This window comes from Rattus norvegicus, chromosome 1 (genome assembly GCF_036323735.1).
Source record: "Rattus norvegicus strain BN/NHsdMcwi chromosome 1, GRCr8, whole genome shotgun sequence".
Taxonomy (NCBI): domain Eukaryota; kingdom Metazoa; phylum Chordata; class Mammalia; order Rodentia; family Muridae; genus Rattus; species Rattus norvegicus.
The window spans coordinates 147,903,010-147,924,566 of NC_086019.1; the positions used below are offsets into that span (position 1 = coordinate 147,903,010).

The window sequence follows — 21,557 nt, forward strand, 5'->3', positions numbered from 1 at the left end:
CACTCACTGAAGTACCACCCTGAACTTTTTCCTGCATTTGTACTTGGGGCAGTCGGTCTTGACCCATGGCTGGTGCTCTGAGCAGTACCACGCTGTTGTAATCACTGTTACTCCATAGTAGAACTAAGGACTGTAACGCAGATGCACAGATTCCATAGGCATGAGACCCCGGCCTCTGTTTCCTACCTGTACAGCCTTGGTTACCTACTTCCGTCACTCATCTGTGAATGGCGGCAGTGGCGTTATCTGCTTCATAGACTTGCAGTCAGATGCACTTATGCCTGCAAAGCATTCCTGAAGCAGTAACACACATCACGTCACTTCCATGCAGTATCCAGCAGGACTGCTTCACAGCCTCTTCTTTGTCCCCATTTTGTTGATTGTTCTTTTTTCCCAATGGAGCCCTAAAACTGCCGTATCAATTTACAAAGAAAATTCTGTTTGGAATATGATGATGATTGTGCTAGAAACTTAAAACACAGAGGATCTGGTTGTGTTATAGGGTTTCTTTTCCTTGTCCAAGAATAAGGCTTGTGTCCTAATAGTGTCAAAGTCCTCAGTTCCTCCAATAAAAACCAGAAGGGTCTCCAGTATGGTGTATGGTCCCTGATAATGCTACTTGGGAAATTTGGGCCCTCTCTCGGGGTTCTTAGTACCATTAATAAAGGAAAATTTTAAAACACTTAGAAAAAGGCTTAAGGACAGTTTCATCTAAGTTAAAAAAAAAAAAACCTAGGACAAATAGGCTATAAATACACACAGCTGCTTTGGAGGAGGAAGACAAAGAAGAGGAAGAGAGAAAGCCATGCTATTTGTATGAGGCCAAATGGTGGACAGGCAGCCACAGCTTCGACCAGTATCCAAGAGGAGGAAAGAAGATATGATGGGGTTCTAACTCAGAAAAGCAGACCTTAGCCGGTGCAGCTACGGTGCACATGGTGCAGCTACGACTCCCTAAGCAACTTGCGAGGAAGGCTTGTTACAAAGGAAAAGCGTAGTATCTCACTAAAGACATAAGCATTCCTCCAGTTTCCTTAGCATGCCTTAAGGTGAATTGGTCTTCCTGAGTGGTGGGCTCTACTAGGCAACTGACTGGCGCAGACTCTGGATCGATTCTTCTGCTTCGGATAGCTTGGGGTGGTGGATCTTAACCCAAAGGCAGAGGTAGAGTCCATTCTCTTATCAGAAAGAAATAGCGTTCACTTAATGGGCCTCAACAAAGCCCCGAGCAAGACCACTGTAACAGTGAGTTTATATTTCCAGATATTTATAACTGTTCTATTAGTGAGGAGAGGATTTACCATCCATATTACTGACAGTAACAGTGTAAGTTTGTTGTTGTGTTTATATCATGACCTAACAGTTCACTGTGGGAACTACTACGTAACTATTCCCTTTACTTTGGATTTTTCCAACACAATCCTATCCCCTGCAAACTACGATTGTTTTCTTCCTGGTTTCCAGCTTGAACCCATTACATAGACCGAGACACAGGATCAGTAACTTAGACTTCACTGTCTTCTCTCTTCTTTCTCTTGCCTATTTTCATCTAGTACTTTCCAAACTGGCCTTCTGGTCTGATTTCCAACTTGAATGGAGATTTCTAAGAATCCTCATAGGGAAGCTTCGTGATTTGGGGGAGAGGGGTTTGCTTTTTTGCCTTTCAGAGAGACTTTTGTAGAGCCTGGGCGCCCTCCCGGAGCGGGCGGCACTGCACCGGGGGGCCGAAGTTTCTCCCTGCGTTTCCGCTTGAACGGCGTCCAAGTCTCGCCTTTAAAATGCCAGGGCTGCCTCGGCTCTGCTCACAGCCGCTCTCGGCGGCTGCCCGGGGCTCACCGCGCCGCCGCCGGGCGCTGACTCAGCCGCAGTCCGGCTGCTTCGCCGAGCCGGACCTGGGGAGCGCGCGCACGGAGACCGTGCCCGGTGCCCGGTGCCCGGCGCCTGGAGCCATCCGGGAAGCACCGCAGCGCTTGAACTAGCTTCCAGAGCTGGGGGCTGGACCGATTAGGTCCCAGAGCGCATCGGACTCGGCTGACCAGGTAAGACTGCAGGAGCATCACCCTGAGCATCCTTCCAGCGGGAGATCCTCTCCACCCTGCGGGAGATCGTCCCAGGTAACTGGAGCGGGATCTGCAAAAGCAGCCAGCCTGGCCTGAATGAGCCTTGGCCGCTAGAAGACCTGAGAGGACTTGACACCAGGACCCCTTGGCAGCCCAGTGCCTAAAACCTTAGCTGTTAAGCAGGAGGGCCAGTTCCGAGAGGCCGGTAATTGCAGCGCTTGGGGTGGAATGGCACAAGGCAAAGCTTTGCAGCAAACAGCTGCCTTGGGGGACTCGGGTCTCAACACTCAGGGAGCTGCTAATTCTGGGTTCAGATTCATCACTACCCAGTGGGAGACCCTTCTCCATCGACCTTTAAGGGATCCAGAGCAGTGTGTGTTGAAACTGAATCAAAGTTACCAATTCCCTCTTGTCAAGTTCAGGGCTGAAAATTCCATGTGCTTGTGGCTGCCAGCATCAGGGAACAGATTTCTCATCAGTGTAGTTGATGAAGGTCATGATTGATGGGACTTCTGGGGAAAGTTCCGTTGGTGGATGTCTTTCTAAAGAAATGTCAAGTCTCAGTAGGATTTTTTGTCCTGATCTCTGTGAAAAGCCTAACTCAAGTTTTCAATATTTTCCCCCATGTCAGTGGAGAATGTTCCTGACGATTCTGTGAAAACTGTGTTATCATGCTAAATTTGATAATAGTCTTTTTGCCCACGGGGAAAGTTCTGGAATGGAAAATCTCTGTCCGAGGTTATGAATCTTCTCACTAGCTGCACTCTAGGGTACTAGTGTCACGAGGATCTCTCAAGATGTGACCATGTACCCAGAAACAAAGCCTCACCCAGCCTCCCTGCTGCTTTCCTAGGAGAGGTTCCCTTTTACCACTTCTGCACCAGCTTGAAGGTTCTGTTCCCACAGCCTCTGGGTATACCTGGCCTCCCAGACCCCAGCCAGAGAATTTAAGCTTTTGGCCTGATACTATAATCCATGAAATCTTGCTACTCCCCCCTGCCCCCTAAGTATGTTGTCTTGTGAATTGTCAGTCCAGCATCACAGCCCCCGGGTTTCCCTCACCCTCAGCAAGCTGTTTCCTGAGCAAGGCTGTAATAATCTGATTTGTTGCAATTCATGCTCTTCTGCAAAGGAGGTTCAGGCAATCATAAAGCTGGACACCAAGCTTCTGGGTGTGATTTGCAAACTGGACTTTGGTAAAGGTTGTTTTTTTGGAAGTAGCTAACAGTATGGTATTCACCAGCTTTGAGAATATACGAGGGTGTGCAAGCAGCCCCTGTTTAAGAAAGTACTTGGAAGCAAATGGCCTTATATTTGCCCAAGCAAGGAACTGTGAGAAAGCTATTCACTTATTCCATGTACCATTGCATTAAGATACTCTGGTTCCAACAGATTAATTCCCTAATCATTTTTCCAATAATGTCCTTTATTATTTCTGAGGAAAATGTGGGTAATGAATGCATGAGCTATGTTTCTGAATTCACCTACATGTGGAAAATCATAGCAACTTTGAGGCTGTTAAAGGCAAAACGTAACTCTGAAATAAACAAGGGTAGAGTGGAAAAGGGATATGTATACATTGGTGAAAAGCACTCATGTATGTGCCTGAAAAAAATAACTAGAAATTCAATGGCTGCTTGCTGCAATTTTAACAAATTGTGTATCTTTCTAGCCTGTTTCCTTACTGGGTTAATGGAAGATGCAATCATTCTGAATATATTGCCTCACTAGTTAATCTTTCTTTGACAAATATTTACACTACAAGGGCTTGATATCACAGCGCAGCCTCAAAATCAGCATCTCTGTGGCGGTCCACATATAATATGGCTCAAATTCAACACTACTTCCAAGATTTAAATGGGAACTGAAATGACATCAAGGAAAATGTCCTTACATTATCCTGCCTGGCCACAGCAAAAGGAACACTGTTTATAAAACTGACAGAGTTCCAAGTCCCTGAGGTTAATGCTTCTAATAAGTTCAAATGTGAAAAAAAAGGCATGCTGTCTCTGAATTTGGACATTGAAGGTTCTGGAGTTACTCCCCATTTACGAGTGTTTTAAGTGATTGAAGTTTGTTCTTGGAAGTGACATGTTTTAGTATTTGCTCTGCAAAGAACTATTCCTAAAGTGCCATCCTTGTATCCCCCAATCAGATGTTGGCAAATGGGAATCTGTCTTTCCTGCTGATTCAGGATGGGTGCTGTGAAAACTGTTATCCTGGACTCCTTAGGGGAGGGCTCATAGGTATATGTATGAGGGAGTCTGGTCAGTTTAGTTCTGGCTCTGTAACTAGTCAGATGACATTAAGCAAGTGACTTTCTGGTTCCCTTATTTATTAAGTCCCAGAATAATCAATACCAAGTCAGTTGCTCTTATTAAGTACCTGCCATACAGTAAGTATTATTTATGTGCATTCATGTAACTTTCAGTAACATTTTATGTATGTATATGAGTAGAGGAGTATACGTGTGTATATGTTCATGTGTGTACAAGTGTGCATATGTGTACAAGTGTGCATATGTGTAGTGGGGTGCATGTGGAGTTCAGAATCCTACATTAAGCATCTTCCTCAACCACTCTTTACCTCATTCATTAAAAAATGATCTCTCACATGATACTTCTAGATCAGATGGCCAGTGGGACCCTGAGATACTCCTGTCCCTGCCTTACTAACTAGGATTACAGGCATGAGCCACTATGTGTAGCTTTTACATGGGTTTTTATGTTTTTAAGCAGACACTTGAACACTCAAGATATCTCCCCAGCCCTCAGAATCACATTTTTATCTTTATTTTCTCATGAGGAAACTGATAATTAAAGGAACTATCCCAATTAATGAAAGTTGATTACAGATGAGAGAACTTGGGTTCCAAAGTGGCATGAAGACATTTGAAGATGACTCCCTTCTTCCCCGAACTGTACTCATTGCCTGAAGTCACTTAAAGGATAGAAAGAAATCTCTGATAGTCAACACTTAAAAATTGTGGAGGTATGCTTTGTGGTGATAACCACTTCCATTTTCTGAAGACTCCATTGTATAAGGTCTTTTTTCATGTTTGGTACCTATGGATGGAACCTTTTGTTATTGGCCATGACTTACCTATTATTCCGTGGAAGCTCCTCTCTGCCTCTAGGACTCAGTATCTAAATTTATAGACGAAGGAAATACTGCTTTCTTTGCTTGGGCAATGTAGGAACTGGAACTGGAACTGGAATTGGTACTTTATGTGAATAAGCCCAGCACATAGCAGGTGTTCGACACAGGATGCTTAGAGCTAATTCTTCCTGGCTGGTCCTTCCCACGCTCTGCTCCTATGGTTTCACAATGGACAATAGTGATCAATAGATTTCCACGGCATGTCCTTGAACACAGACTTCTGTGGTAGACATTTCCTAAAGGACCCCTTGATGTGTTCCTTTGATTACATTTCTTTTTTTTTTTCCTTCGGGGCTGGGGACCAAACCCAGGACCTTGTGCTTCCTAGGTAAGCGCTCTACCACTGAGCCAAATCCCCAACCCTGATTACATTTCTTTGGGCCATTCCAGGTAAAAGTGTCCTTGTGAAATTCATTTCTAAAGTAACATAGGGAGGTGGTGTCATGGACTGGAAGAATGGAGGTTGGGATGCCTACTCTCAAATTCACCCTAGAGCCATGGACGTATAAGAGATTCCCACAGCCACGGACATTCTATACAGATGAGCATCCACCAGAGATCATGTAACGTTGGCTTGCATCCCCTTTCATGGTATCTTGCCTGGTGCCTTCCCAGGACTGCTTTTGAACCTCACCCTAGGATGGACAGCTGAGGAAGCCCCGAATCCCTGAGAATGTGTTATTGACACGGGCAGGGCATCAGACCCATAGAAAAATTTCAATGCTTCCCAGCCACCAGGGTGAGGCTCATAGGGAAGTGGCAAAGCCTTCCTTGGTCCCATGTGTGGATGCAGATATTGAGTGCAGAAAATGTCCATGATAGCTTCTCCCTCTGCCCCACCCTGCCTGGATGCTTAGAGCCTGCAGAATGCTTTCCTACAGAGACTACTTCTACCAAGATTAGTTAAACCAGTCTCCTTGATCCAATTGTACCACAAACCCTACCTCCATGTTAAACTCTACATAGTAAGCATGCTGCACTTCTGTAGTGCTGGAGTTTCTCTAGCAGAAAGCTGAGACCATGTCCTATGTGATCCCAGCTCTCTGTCTCTGTGTCCGCTTGTCTTTCTTTTCTTCATCCCCTTGCCAATCCACTCACGTCCATCCCTGGAGCAATGCTAGACAAGGAACCCCAGGTCTAGATTAAGAGAAGGGCAAGAGCCTCCCTGGGCCACTCCTCAGGGCCTAGTCCCAACCTTGGCATTCAAGAGTTTTTAGAATTTTTAAAGGTCTTTGTTTTGCTTTTAATCGACTCATAATAGTTACACACATTTATAGAAAGACCGAAGTGACTCACTGGGCAAGGACAGGCCCAGGCAGAGGAATGAAGTAAAAAGGCACTTAGTCACTTAAACCTCTCTGATGTTTCTACTGAAGCCTACTAGTGACAGGAGATATGACCCTGGGTAGTCAGCAAATGACCCCAGCAACATTTTGCTTTCATGTAGAGTTTTGTACTGACCTTTGGGGAGTTTCATATTCTGCCTCTAAAAGATCTGACTCCTAGTACTTGACCCCATTAGAATTCCAAGGACTTCTTCTTTGCCCTTGAGACAGAATGATGGGAAGGGACCCTGATGTGCCCCCAGAAGTTGAAACAGGTTGGAAAGGCAAGAATTGTGCTGCTGCTCCTACAGTCTAGACTGGAAAAGATAAGGTGAGTGAAGTCCAATGTCCTTTCCTTGGACATGAATTTTCATGCTCTGTGGGCATGATGGCATGTGTTTGAGATGGACAACTGGCAAGTGACCCAATACTGTATAGAATCATAATACCTCTTTCTTGTTGGTAATTTAGGTTCTCCTTAGCTCAATGGAACTTTTTATATTTTAGAAGACTGCAAATAAATGCTTCATGTTTGTCACACCTCCATATGTCTAGAGCTGGTATTACTAGTTGATCATGGTACTGAATGAGGCCTTGAAATCTGCTTCAAGAGTTGCCTAGGGTTGGTTTGAGAAATGATCTCTACTGGGATACAATGATTGATGGGAAACGGAAGTTTTCAGCCAAGGGAACAATATAAAGATGTAACTTCTGAAAGGGTTGGCCTATCCTGACATCCTTGCTTCTCCCAAGTCAAAAGGGTGTCTTATAAAATTGCCCCTGTACAGTCCATCACGTTCCAAGTGTCCTCAGATACTCACTTTAAATTATTTGATGCTCTTCTACTGGGCTTGATAGGGGTGTGCCTGTGTCTACCCTGGACTGCCTACCTTAAATTATGTGTTACCTATACAGCTAAGACACTAGAGAGAATGAGACTTAAGCTTTGCAATATGTACACTCTGAGAAGGCAAAGGCACACTGGCATAGCAAGGAGGCTTTGTGCAAGAGAACAGGGACCTCTGGGCCTCTGAAGGGCTAGGTGGACCTGCCAGCTAGACCCTCATTAACAGCATGGCCTTCATCTTCCAAGCTGACCCCACGCCTGGAAAACAGTGCAGCCCTCTCTTATTAACTGAAGTCTCATAGGGGCCCTTGTCTTCACTGGGCCAATTGATTTGACAAATAGATATTCAGGGCCAAACTCCCAAGAAGGGAGTTCCATTCCACTGGCATCAACTCTGTAACAGAATTGTTCAGTCGCCAGCAAAGTCTGTGTCCCCTTCCCTGTGTCCCAGTTACAATATTAACATATTCATTCTCAGCTCTGCAGAAGAATGGAGGGAAGCTGCCACTTTTAGCAAGCAGAGCAGTGAAAGTCGTGCTCTCCCCAGCAGCCACATCTTCAAGTGAACAAGGACATCATTGTTAATCAATATACATGCCCACTGAAATCCAGGATTCTGAGACTTCATTTTCTTCTTCAGCGATTTCCCTGATAGCTGAGATTTTATCTCAGAAAGATACAGGATTTCTGACTATTGTTGAAGAGGAAGGATTTGAGTCCTGCTACACTGCCACTCTCCCCAGGTCCTTTTAATTCACAATTGGAAGTGGGTATTCCAACCTGTGGTGCCAAGGAGGGGATTTTCACCTCTGTTAGAAATTAGAAGCCAAAAGCCTTACTCCAAACTTAACCCTTTGACTCAACAAGAGGCATGCCTCTGAAAGGCCCTCAGAAGTTCCAACTGAGTAGGGGGTCTAAGAGAGCTTCCTTACACGGACACTGTTCACTGTTCTTTTTTTTTTTTTTTTTTTTTTTTTTTGGTTTCTTGGTTTTTTTTTTATTAACTTGAGTGTTTCTTATTTACATTTCGAGTGTTATTCCCCTTCCCGGTTTCCGGGCAAACATCCCCCTAATCCCTCCCCCTCCCCTTCTTTCTGGGTGTTCCCCTCCCCATCCTCCCCCCATTGCCGCCCTCCCCCCAACAATCACGTTCACTGGGGGTTCAGTCTTAGCAGGACCCAGGGCTTCCCCTTCCACTGGTGCTCTTATTAGGATATTCATTGCTATCTATGAGGTCAGAGTCCAGGGTCAGCCCATGTATAGTCTTTAGGTATTGGCTTAGTCCCTGGAAGCTCTGGTTGCTTGGCATTGTTGTTCATAAGGGGTCTCGAGCTCCTTCAAGCTCTTCGAGTTATTTCTCTGATTCTTTCAACGGGGGTCCTATTCTCAGTTCAGTGGTTTGTTGCTGGCATTCACCTCTGTATTTGCTGTATTCTGGCTGTGTCTCTCAGGAGCGATCTACATCCGGCTCCTGTCAGCCTGCACCTCTTTGCTTCATCCATCTTGTCTAATTGGATGGCTGTATATGTATGGGCCACATGTGGGGCAGGCTCTGAATGGGTGTTCCTTCTGTGTCTGTTTTAATCTTTGCCTCTCTATTCCCTACCAAGGGTATTCTTGTTCCCCTTTTAAAGAAGGAGTGAAGCATTCACATTTTGATCATCCGTCTTGAGTTTCATTTGTTCTAGGCATCTAGGGTAATTCAAGCATTTGGGCTAATAGCCACTTATCAATGAGTGCATACCATGTGTGTTTTTCTGTGATTGGGTTACCTCACTCAGGATGATATTTTCCAGTTCCAACCATTTGCCTACGAATTTCATAAAGTCATTGTTTTTGATAGCTGAGTAATATTCCATTGTGTAGATGTACCACATTTTCTGTATCCATTCCTCTGTTAAAGGGGATCTGGGTTCTTTCCAGCTTCTGGCTATTATAAATAAGGCTGCTATGAACATAGTGGAGCACTGTTCTAAGATGTTGTAAAGATAGTGAGAAGATCTAGTTGTCAAGACTCATTTGGCATATCGATCCATTTCAGAACCACGTGAGTAATTATCCTGGAGACGCACAGGAGCCTCTGTTGTCAAACTCCCCTGACATGGCTTCAGATTCTAAACTCCATGTTTAGGTGAATGAGCACACATATCTCCCTACTGCTCAGAGCTCCCTTTTCTCCAGGATGAAATGGAAGCAGGACTATGGTCTTCTAAACCTTAAGAGAATCTTATAGAGAACTATGTGTGACTAATCTAGCACCATGTTCACCACACAGTAGGCCCAGGGAAATGTGTTTGGCAAACAAGCCTAATTATGAGAGTGTACCTTATCATGCACAAGGTAGGAGAATGATACCCAAAGAATCATCTAGAAGGCTCTTTATAAACTAGAGTCAGGAGCCCAATCCTCATCTCCCTAGACTGGAACTTCCTGGTATAGTAGCAACAATACACATTTTGAGCAAACTGGTAGAACTTTTAAGGCTCAAGTATGAGAGTCACTGACTGTGCTTGGGCACATGTATCAGTGTTTCACCCTTGCTTGACCTAAACTCCATATCATCCAATATCTACAGCTCAACATCTGACAGAAAAACAAATGCCCTCTTATCCCTTATAAATGCACACATGCACGTTAGCACCCACAGCAGACTTTGAAAGGGCATTTGCTAATTTTCTGCTTTCCACAAAAGCCACGACACTCTCAGTCATCAACTGTGCCCATATCCAGAGCTTCTCAGTCCAACTGATTCAGCCTCAATCTTCATTGTTCCTGCCTAGAAAAATTACAGGATGAAGATAAAACCTGGACCCGGAGAGAAACCACAGGGCTGCTAGCTTTGATGACATTGTCTCTTAACTGTTGCTACTGTGCAGTAAAAGCCCAGGATTGCTCCAATTTCAGTGTACAAGTAAGGAGTCTGTCTTCATATTAGGACTTGTGTGTGTGTGTGTGTGTGTGTGTGTGTGTGTTTCCATCTTTATATAAAATGAATTTTGGAGTTATAGATAATGTGTTTCTTTAGGGGAACAAAAATTTGCATAGCTTTATCCTGTGTATTCAAGCATTTACTAGTTATATTTTGTGGTTGTTGTGGTTTGTTTATGGTGCTGGGGATTGAGAACAGAGTCTTGCGAGGCTAAATGGATACTCTATCACTAAGTGTAAAATCAGATCCCCAATAGAATCTTTTTTGGAAACTATTATTTGATTATACTAGGTGTTCTATGTGAAGTTTTCAGAATAAAAGGAGGACATGACTATCTGTAGCCCCAGACCCATGACCATATTTTAGTATTTCCCCCAGTTTTTGCTACTATCTTTGTGATGGTTTTATATTTAGAAGAAAAAATAGGTTACATAAAAAGGAAGCAGAGTAAATTCTATGTAAGCACTGAGACCCATGTGTCCTGTAACACATCCTGGAGAGGTTCTGGAGGCTACTGGAGAATGTTCTATACAGTGGGTGGGATATGGGCCACAGAGTCAGGCATAGTGTTTTAGGTGGAGAGATCAAGAGTGGAAGGGACTAAGGTCAGTGTGGCTTTTTTTGCAGTCAGTTATCATGAGGTAGACAAGTCTATCCCCCTCCCACAGACATTGAGAGGGCCTTGGAGGATACCTCGGTGGGCCAAAGGAATCAAAAGTGATGCTATGTGATCTTCAGGGCTAAGGAAGCAAAGGCCATGCCACTTTTTTCTGGTCTGTTTTGAGACAGTTGCTTTATGACATTTGATCTGCCATATTAACTTCCCTTAAGCCACCATGTGGGCTCACATAAAATTATACCTGAAGAACCCCAGATGTGAGCTTCCCAAGGCCAGGAACTGGGGCTGTGAGTAAAGGTCCTTCTCCAGGACACCAACCTCAACCACCATATGCCAAAACACACAGTACCACCACCAACAGAGTCCAGTCACCTCCTAAATTCAAGATCAATGTAATGATTCTCATTGTTATTTAAAAATAGCCAGGGTGAATTCATTGGAAACTGTATTTATTTTAGACTTGAGGTAAACAGATTGTCAAGGGCAAGATGCTTGGTGAGGCTGTCTGGGGACAGAGTATAGAGGTCTTGGTGCTGTGGCATAGAGAAATGTCAGCTCCTGTGGAAGGAGTTTGATGACAGCTGGCAGGCATAGCCATCTTCAGAGGGTTCTTTCCACATTGCCACCATTCCTGTACCTTCACTCTGACTTTAGGAGGTGGCCATTCTGGTCATTAGATATAAGCATCCTAGAATCTGAGGTCAAACTGTAAAAGAGGTCATTTAAACACTGATGCTGATCAACTGTGGTGCCATTTCTTAAAACCCAAGACTTGGTTCTGTCTCCACTGCCCACCCTGATATTTACTTCAAGTTAGGTGGAGGCTTCTGAGACACTGATGGAATACCACGTGGGAGTCTTGATAAAGTATGTGAAGTGGCTGGCTGGCTTGGGAGATGCTTCCTTCCGTTTGGAAAAGATCCAGCTGACAGGCTTTGGGACCCATGGCAACGGCATTGCCAGGAAACTTCTCAGAGAGCAATTTCTAATCATTTGTGCTTCCCTGCTTCCAACCTCGGAGAGTGGCATCTGGGTTACTCTCATGCCTGCTGCCAGAACTATGGAAACCCTGGTCCCACACATTAGATTTGGTGAGAGCCCATCTTCACTAACTAGGAGGAAAAGCTCCCATGAGAGTCAGTAGGGCAACTTTATCAGTCCTGAGACTAAGACCTCTCCAACTTTTGTGCACACAAGCAGTGTTCCAGCTTGCGTGAGCAGTGACTTACCTGAGAAGCAGATGACTACTGACCCAGCAGCCTCTTTCTGCCAACCTGGGCTTGGTTGGTCAAGTAGGATACAAGAATCACTGTGGTTCCTGATGATTTTGACACATCCTGTTGCTGTACACCCCTTATTGCCTTAAGTTGGGATATTACCACATCCTCTGGCTTCATCTCAGCCTCAGAAGCTTGCTTGCTGAACTGAGAAGGAAAAAGGTATTGGTAGAGGCTGAGCACAACTGCTTTATGTTCAGCCAAAACGAGGCAGACATTTTCAAGGACTCCTAGCAGGGGGGTGTAATGAATAGATGCTGGATTGATTTTCCAATTTCCCACACCCTTGGTGACTAGGAGGTGGAGATAGAAATGAATGAGGAGCAAGGAGCTGGGTGCAGACATGGGAACTTCAGCAGAGCCATACTGCTTTACCCTTTGGACTTTTTTTTTTTTTATTAACTTGAGTATTTCTTATATACATTTCGAGTGTTATTCCCTTTCCCGGTTTCCGGGCAAACATCCCCCTCCCCCCTCCCCTTCCTTATGGGTGTTCCCCTCCCAACCCTCCCCCCATTGCCGCCCTCCCCCCACCAGTCTAGTTCACTGGGGGTTCAGTCTTAGCAGGACCCAGGGCTTCCCCTTCCACTGGTGCTCTTACTAGGATATTCATTGCTACCTAGGAGGTCAGAGTCCAGGGTCAGTCCATATATAGTCTTTAGGTAGTGGCTTAGTCCCTGGAAGATCTGGTTGCTTGACATTGTTGTACTTTTGGGGTCTCGAGCCCCTTCAAGCTCTTCCAGTTCTTTCTCTGATTCCTTCAACGGGGGTCCTATTCTCAGTTCAGTGGTTTGCTGCTGGCATTCGCCTCTGTATTTGCTGTATTCTGGCTGTGTCTCTCAGGAGTGATCTACATCCGGCTCCTGTCGGCCTGCACTTCTTTGCTTCATCCATCTTGTCTAATTGGGTGGCTATATATGTATGGGCCACATGTGGGGCAGGCTCTGAATGGGTGTTCCTTCAGTCTCTGTTTTAATCTTTGCCTCTCCCTTCCCTGCCAAGGGTATTCTTGTTCCCCTTTTAAAGAAGGATTGAAGCATTCGGTTTTAATGTCAGGTTCCTCTAACAGCTACTACTCTGCCCCAAACACTGACAACCAACTCTTTCCACTAGATAAAACACTCATCATGCTACCTACTTCAACCAGGCTGTCAATCCTAGAGATAGAGTGTCATGATAATTATAAGGAATGAGAGGATTCACCAACTAGCACTGGGTGGGCACAATCCCAAGCCTCCAGTCCCCAGCCCTCAGCCCCCAGCACAACTCAGGACAGTAACAACAGCACAACAGGAGGGGATCTGTAACTAAATTTCACAGACAAGCAGGTAAGAAAGATGAAAACAGCAAAGGGCCCTACTGGGCTATCCCCCGAAGGGTAACTCTGGCCAATTGTGTAAGTCATGTGTGCATCCTGAGTGTACCAACCTGTGAAGATTCTGCCAGTGCAGGACTCAACCTCACCCCTTGCCACTCACCTCAAGTGGTCACCTATGTCCTCCTCTTATCTTAGAGATTGTACTGAGGTAACAGTTGGCAAATGGAATCTCCAGATGCCCCAGTACACATTGAAATAGCTACCATGTGATGTGCACATTGAACCCAGGCTCAGGGGCCATAGCTTAAGTTTGTCAATCTTAAGTGGTTTGTTAAGGCCCCCATTCTGTAGACTATATACAAGCTCCTGGAGCCCCTTTCACCAGGCCATTACCAACTGGCATCTATCTGTTCTGAGTATCAGGTTAGGGAAAACATCAGGTATACTTGGAGTCACCTTCCTGAGGGAAGAGAACTCTGATGGGTGGCAGGTAGAAGGTACAGCTCATGTGGCTTTCCAACAAATCTCTTATGAATTAAAGGCTCCTGAACTCTCAGGAAAGTAAAGGTTTCATCCCAAGTTTGCTCCTTGAAATCCACATGCTCATGGGATGGCAAAATCAGATGTTTGTGGAAATCAGCCAAGTGTCATGATGACTGAAGCAGATGAGTCTGAGGGACAGAGAATGGGGGACACTGGAGAACAGACATACAGTCAGCCTGAGGGTTGCTGGTGACTCAGTTTCAACATTCTGTTACTGCTCCAAACTGTAGCCCCAGCATAGCCAGACTATTTTCCAAGAGCAAAACCGTCAAGTATCATGTGAAATCTTCCAATAGTCAGCACATTCAAATGAGAATATCATATAGCTTTGTTCAGATCAACATGAAGAGACACCACGTTATGACCTTTGGTTTAGATACTCCATGGAAATTGACTAGTGAGTTGAAGTTTCTGCAGACTTTCAGACTTGGGGCTACTCCAGTACTGAAAGATACAAACTCTCTGTTCTGGTGGATGAAGACTCAGATGGAGCTTTAGGCTTCTCGATCTTGCCTCACAGTGTCCAAATCTGGAAGCCTTTCTATTAACCCCCACTCTCAGATGGATATGGAATACTTCAGAGATAAAGGCAGAAAAATAGATAAAGGCCAGGCTGGGTTACTTAGCAAGTTCAAAGCCAGTTTAAACTGTATGGCAAGACCCTGACTGACTTCAAAAGCTAAGGCCTGGGGATAGCTCAGTGGTGGGATGATTGCATAGCATGCATAAAGCCGTGATTCAATCCTCAGCACCAGGATGGGGAAAAATAAAAGAAATAAAAATGTTCTTGCCCTGGTTCACCGGACTTGCTTCCCCACTGTGGAACAGGGGCTGCTGTGTACTTCAGAGATTCTAAGTTGTCACCACATCCTGAAAGCACTATGAAAGACAATCTCTCAGAGTTACTATCATGCAGGTACAGGTGCGACGGTGTCTCTTGAGATGCCCCAGGTCTTTGCAGCCTGCACAGCATGACACACGAATAGTGAGCAGCTGCTGTGAACCTGTTTCCTCACCTCATTCCTGTCCTACCTACCTTACCAGGGTAACACTGGAATGAAAAAGTGGGATGTGGACATAATAGTGTTTCTTTCACTGGGAGGCTGACAGAAGAAAGGGCATGCTATCATTCTGCACATCTGCCTTCCTTGGTCATGGGAAGGGAAGACATTGACTTTGCCATTTCTGCTCCTCCTTTTCCAATCTGCTTTAGACAGATGTCCTGGAGAAGGCCTGGCCTTGTGGTTTTCAGAATGCACTGACCATCAGGACTCAGATTTGGCTAGGAGCATGTTACCATTGTGGTATTGTGGGCGGAAAGGGAAAGTCAACAACAGGCTCTCCTCCAGACAAGTACCCTCGGCATCAGCATCAATGAGCACATGTGACTCTACCCTGTTCAGCTCTGTCATATGGGGAAGTGTAGGGATCAGAATGGCTAGTCCTACATAGTTACTGAGATCCTGCTTATACTCAAGTAGAGAGGAGGAAGTGCAGGGTTCCCTGCCCCCATGGCTGCTAAAGCCTTTACTTGTTCGGAAATCATAAGTAACCCAGAAGGGGAGTCTTCCATTTAGATTGGAAAGATTTCCTGCGGTCTTGAGACAGATGAGTCTGTTGAGCAAGTCATAAAAGTGGGAAAACCCATATTGTGTTTAAGAATTTAGGGGGATTAGAAAAGTAACCCGTGGGAAGGGTAAGGGAGGAGGGGGGGGAATGCAGAATAAAGGCAGATCTTTGTGCCTAGAGGCTCACTGCTCTTAGGAAATTTGGATGTGGAAAATTGGGCTGTGTCTTCTGCTACCTCCTCCTATCCAAACTGAACTCATTCTCAGAGAGCAGGATCACTCCTTAGTGGGAAGCCTACTCCAGAGACGCCCTTTTGGGGTTCCTCCTGCCCAGACTCAAGATCATCAGTTAACTCATAGGCATTTTCAACTATAGCCTCATCTCCTAGTCCTATTCCTAACTGATACTGGCCTCCATCTCTTTTTCATATGAAGGATCACACAGCTCTCTTCTTAATTTCTCTCGAAAGGTCTGGAGAGGGCAGTGTGTGGGAGCTAAAGAGCAGAGCTCACAGGCAGGTTTGGTGGACAGGTGGCCATATCTTCAGGGTCTTGGCATCCTTTGGAGTACTATGTATGTCTCTGTAGGATGAAAATCCCTAGTGCACTACTTTAGGGCCTGATAGAACGAGATGAGAAAACAAAGGAAGCCAAGCTGTCCTGGGGGGACACTGTAGGTCCCTAGAGACCCAAGAGCCTGGATGGAGAGTCATGCTGCTGTCCTGTTATCTCCAAGTGACAGTAACTGCTGTATATGCCTTTATTCATTAGATTTATTTTCACTTTAAATGGTATTTGCTCCCAATTTTTATATCTTGAACAGAGTGTCTCCAATAAGCAGGTGTGTCTTCAAGAGCTCTTATCAATGAATCAGTGAGACAAATTAGCTTCTAATATCCTGTTCCCCTTAACAGCATGTCTGGAAAGTTCTCAGGACTTCCAGATGGTAGAAACGCCACTTTATAGGATGAATTGAATCTGACTTAGCTGCTAAGAGCTAGGGTTTGGGGAGGGGGTGGTGCCACCAGCAGTAATGAGATGAGTGGGCAAGTAGTGCAAGCTTTCCTAGGAGTTTAATAGCAGACATAAGCCTCAAAGCAGACAAAAGGGATTCTGGTAAAGACAGGCAAGCTAGAGAGTGAACGACGGGGAGGTGGGGGGGGAATGAAGGGAAGAAGGGAGAGAGAGACACCCAGGGAGGAAGGGAGGGAAAGGAGAGAGGGAAAGAGAAGAAAGAGAGGAGGGAGGGAAGGAGGGAAAGAGAAGGAGAGAGAGAGAGAGAGAGAGAGAGAGAGAGAGAGAGAGAGAGAGAAAGACCTGATCTCCTTTAGATACACAATATGGAAACAGATGCAGGTTTATGGCTCCTGAAGGTTATGAAGTTTGGAAGTTCTTTGTAATAATGAAACAAAAGTAAATACAAAACCAAATGTTTGGAAGGAGAAAAGTCACAGAAAATTACAAATAGTAAAGTGACTTGTTTTTATTTGTAAAAGGAAAAGAATATCAAAGACCTGACAAAAATCTATGAAAAATGAAAACATCTTTTTCATGGTTCATTGTTTATGTTGATGTGTCTGCATGCATGACTAATGGAAGCCAGAAGAGCGCTTTGGATATCCTGGATGTGGAGTTACAGATGGTTGGGAGCTGCCTAATGTGGGTTCTGGGAGCTGAACTTGGGGCCTCTATAAAAGCAGTATGTATCCCTAACCACTGAGCATTCTTTCCAGGTCCTCAGAATCTTTTTGAAACAGGTAACTGTTGAAGCTAACCCTGGGATATTTTCAGAATCTCATGCTCTATCAACTGAGCTAACTAAATGCTTTACTTCCATGACATTTTAAAACATTTTGGTTGATCTTTGATCAACTATTTATATCTTAATTACATTTGTATAGTCATTTCTACAGAAAATACAAATGTTGCCAGTCTTCTTACATAATTGATCAAATTTATTGACTAGGCTCACAAAAAAATTAAGTTCATGGCTCACATTGTCATGGGATGTCTGTGAAGAAATCCTGTCAATGCTCTCTCATGATCAGACTGTCAGCCTTCGAGGCATTTCCAATTTTCTCAGGCATGATGAATCTTAATGACTCTGAATTGATGACATTCATTTGCCGGTTGTCGGCAGTGTTCGTGCCACTGTGAGACTGGATGAACCGCCTCTTGTCTTCCTGGGAGTTAGTATTTCATGTTTAAATAGCACAAAGTTAATAAGAGTTTCACAGATGATTGGGCGACTTCAGCTCAAGGAAGAAGAACAGGAAGAGGCGAAAAGTCCAAGTGGGTCATTCCAGCAAGCTTGGGGGCTGGATGGGAGAAGGAAATACATGGGAACGGGTGAAGGGCGGAAAACAACATTAGACATTGGCAGATCTCTAGGCACCAACTAGCCTGCATTTAATTAAGGAATCGGCCTGTCGGTAAGTTTCTGAGCATCCAACAGCAAAGAGAAAGTGTTCCTAAAATAGTTAACTAGAAGAAAATCCAGAGCTCAAATCCTCCTTGCCATTGAATACCTCTTGGAACCTTGTTACAAGTGAGCTCATTATGAAAAAGCCACCTTGGACATATATATATATATATATATATATATATATATATATATATATATATGTACACATATACATATATATATACACATATATACATATATATATATGTCATTAAATTGCCATGAAGTGCATCCCCAGTTCAGCCACTCTATACCCAAATTCCCCAAATGCTATGGATTCTCAGGGATCTGTGGCTATGAGCCCAGAATCAGAGTGCTGCCCCATTGGCTGTGGTTCTCAATCTTCAGTCACAGTAACTTCTGGAAATCTTGCTAAAATAGGGGATCATGTAAACATAGTCTTTCAGTGTATGCCTTGCAAGAGTTTAGGAGAGGCTCATGCCAGTAGGGGTTTGGATCTTAAGCTCCAATACATTAGTATGAGTCTCTGTAGTGGAATCCATAAAGGAAGGCTTCTGGAGAAAATGGAAACAAACGAGGCCTGCAGACTCTGGCTGGCACTGAGGATAGATAGCCCAGGCATAAGACTGGTATGAAAAATCAGAATGCTGAGGAACAGTGGAGCAGGGCAGTCACCTGCAGTGCACTTCCCACAGAACAGGAGTCAGAAGGCTCAGCCAGGGAGTCCAGACTTGGCTCTGTGAAGCACTAAGCCAGAGAACCTGGACTTGCCTCTGTGAAGCAAGGTGCTGGTTGAGATACTTTGTCTGGTAGTGGATGTAGGAGACAGAAGTGGGTTATAAAAGATTGGAGAAGAAAGCTAGGCTCAGGAGAAACCTAGAACATAAGAACTTAGTAGAGCAGATCCAGAAAGGAGAGCACAGGGCTGGAGACAGCGATGTTGAGGATAAGTGAGAGAAAAAGGAGATCCTAGGCAACTTGTCTCTGTCTGCTCAGAGTGCCTACTTATGACAAAAAAGATATGCTCACCCATTTAGGAAATGCTTATTGTAAAATGGCTAAATTGGATCTCTCAGAACCTCTAAGAGGAATGGTATAATGTTCTATAATGGGCCAGAATGGAAATACTTCAAAACTTGTCTCCCCTTTGGTCTTTCACAGCTATTCATCAGTTGACAGAGCAACCACGGATGCTTGTAGGTCAAGATGTATGGCTAAGTCCAACTACCTATGAACATAGAGGTGGAATTTTGTAAGACCCATACATCTCATGGTTTTTGTTTTTTCACTGATTTCTTACCATTTTAAGGTGCAGAAGCTATTCCTACCTCCTGGACTGTAAACCAGATTTGACCATGGGTTGTCATCTGCTCCTTCTTATAGTACTATGCTGTGGGAATCCCTAGGGCAGAGGGCATGATCTCAACGCCCTACTCTGTGGGAATCAACACTCGGGGAGCTCTCTGTGCTATACCATTGAGTATACATGCTGTTATGGGACATGTTATGTAACAATCTAAACCTGTAGCCTTCTGGACAGCTCCCAGACAAAAGTGGGCTGCCGCCTAGTGCCTGAGTGTGCAGTGCTGTTTGCTCTGAGCCAGGGGCATAGCTACTGGCCTGACAGGCATCAGCTAAGCTTGGTCCTCACCACACCTCGCAAACACATTATTGTGTATCCCATTTATCAGAAGAGCAAGCTGAGGTTCAAAAGGATATGGTCCAGACTGCCCAATTGGCAAGGAGCAGAGCCATACAGGAGCCAGTTGAGGAGAAGAAATAAGGCATTCGTACCATATTGAAGAGGCAGGAGAAAAGTTTCTTGCCCTGACCACACAGTGAGGACTTTGCAGGGTTACAGCAATATCCAGGAACACTCCAGCATGGTTGAACCTCCTCAGGAGAGAAGGCAGGCTGAAAATGGAAATTGGGACTTGATTTCCCCTGAAGCTTTCAGCAGTCTCGTTAGGCCACTCCCAGCATTCCTTCTGCCCCAGTCAGTCAAACCCACAAGTAGGCTATGCAAATGAGTGTGACTTAGGGTGAGTTTCTTGTGTGATTCTGAACTAAGCAGGCCAATGTCCTGACAAGTGACTCCATCAAGACCCAGGTATATAATGGCTCTTGGTTCAGGGTATGTCTCTCCTATACCCTTCCCATAGTTTGGCTGAGGTGGTACTTTGCATAGTGAGAGGAAGAAATTTGTTTCTGAGGCTTGTGGGTCTTGGAAACCTTCTGGATCCTTGCTAGGACCTAATGGAGTAAGGAACAGAGGAGACCCACATACTGGCTCTCTATCTGCTTAGCTTAGGAGAGGCACCTTACACCTATCTGGCCCAGCCAATTCAAGAGTCCCCCACCCCCATCCCTTCTTCCAGTTGAAATCCAAGATCAGCTGAGAACAGAGGAAGAAGAACCCTAGCTGAATAGCACAGAGAAATCATAAAATCTATCTGAAGTCACACAGCCACCGAAGGGCAGAGCTCAAATGCTGAGGACAGGCCCCAGTGTAAGGCTCTCACCATCTCACTGTTGCTCCCTCTTGGGCCATGGCTAAGAAATAAAGAAAGGACCTTAGCAGAAGTGTGTTCAAAAAATGTCTAGAGCAAAAGTGTACTGTGGAGCACTGAGGAGCAGCCTTGACTTCATGCCATACAGTGACATTTTGACATTAGTGATTTTCCAAAGCATCAGAGGATGAAATGGCGGTGTTTATTTTTTCATAATTTGCATAAACCATGGCTCTATCTCCCTCTGTCCCTGACTGTACTCCTGCCCTAATTCTCTGTTTAACACCCTTGACTCTAACTGTCCCGCTGACTTAGTATGTTTCTTAGATTAAGACAACACACAAGTAATGATTTGTTTTCAACATTTTATCTTAAATGCTCTCATCCCAGAGGAGCAATCTACAAAATGTCAGTTTTTCATAATCCATATATTTCCCCAAACCCTCCCCACATGGGGTATGCAGTGTACTTTAATGAGGGGACTCTTTTCTTTGTTTCTTGGCTTCTGCCTTGAATACAAGAACCCTATTCCCTATCACAACACGCCTGATCTGCCCATGGCTCAGCTCACTCAACTTGTCCCCAGCAAGACCACCCCTCTCCTGAAAATACATTTTTCTCTGTTCATGTGGACAGAGGAGGCAGCAAGGATCTGTGATGGTGATTTCATTCCTGGCCACTTAGAAGCCATGGACAAGCCCTGTGGGTTCTGGAGGACTACGGGTATCCAGTGCGGGGGTGGAATGTCTGTCCTCGCAAACATCTCCACAGATGCAATGAATTCTGCTTTATGGATGCACACAGCCTCTGTGGCGGCTGCCTTTAAGGGACCATTAATTTTAGGGAGATTAATCACTCCCAGAGACAGCCAAGCTGATGGCTTGCAGCTCCCTACAACAGTCTGTGTGAGTCACTATACAGGATATGGATTTGAGAAGTTTTCCCTAGAATCTTCACCACCATCGTCTGACTTGGCA

The 21,557-nt window shown here is 44.8% G+C and overlaps 1 protein-coding gene across 10 annotated transcripts in view; it reads left to right on the forward strand.

Annotated features, from left to right (window-relative positions):
* Positions 1–1,750: 1,750 nt before the first annotated feature.
* Positions 1,751–21,557, forward strand: part of Ctxnd1 (cortexin domain containing 1) — a 51,447-nt gene continuing 31,640 nt past the window's right edge. For 3 of the 10 annotated variants that reach the window (XR_010063087.1, XR_010063089.1, XR_010063092.1), the window contains exon 1: positions 1,751–2,039. The gene's annotated coding sequence lies outside the window, so the exon portion shown is untranslated. The remainder of the gene's footprint in view (positions 2,040–21,557) is intronic. The other 7 variants (XR_010063088.1, XR_010063091.1, XR_010063090.1 and 4 more) reach the window with 6 other exon arrangements.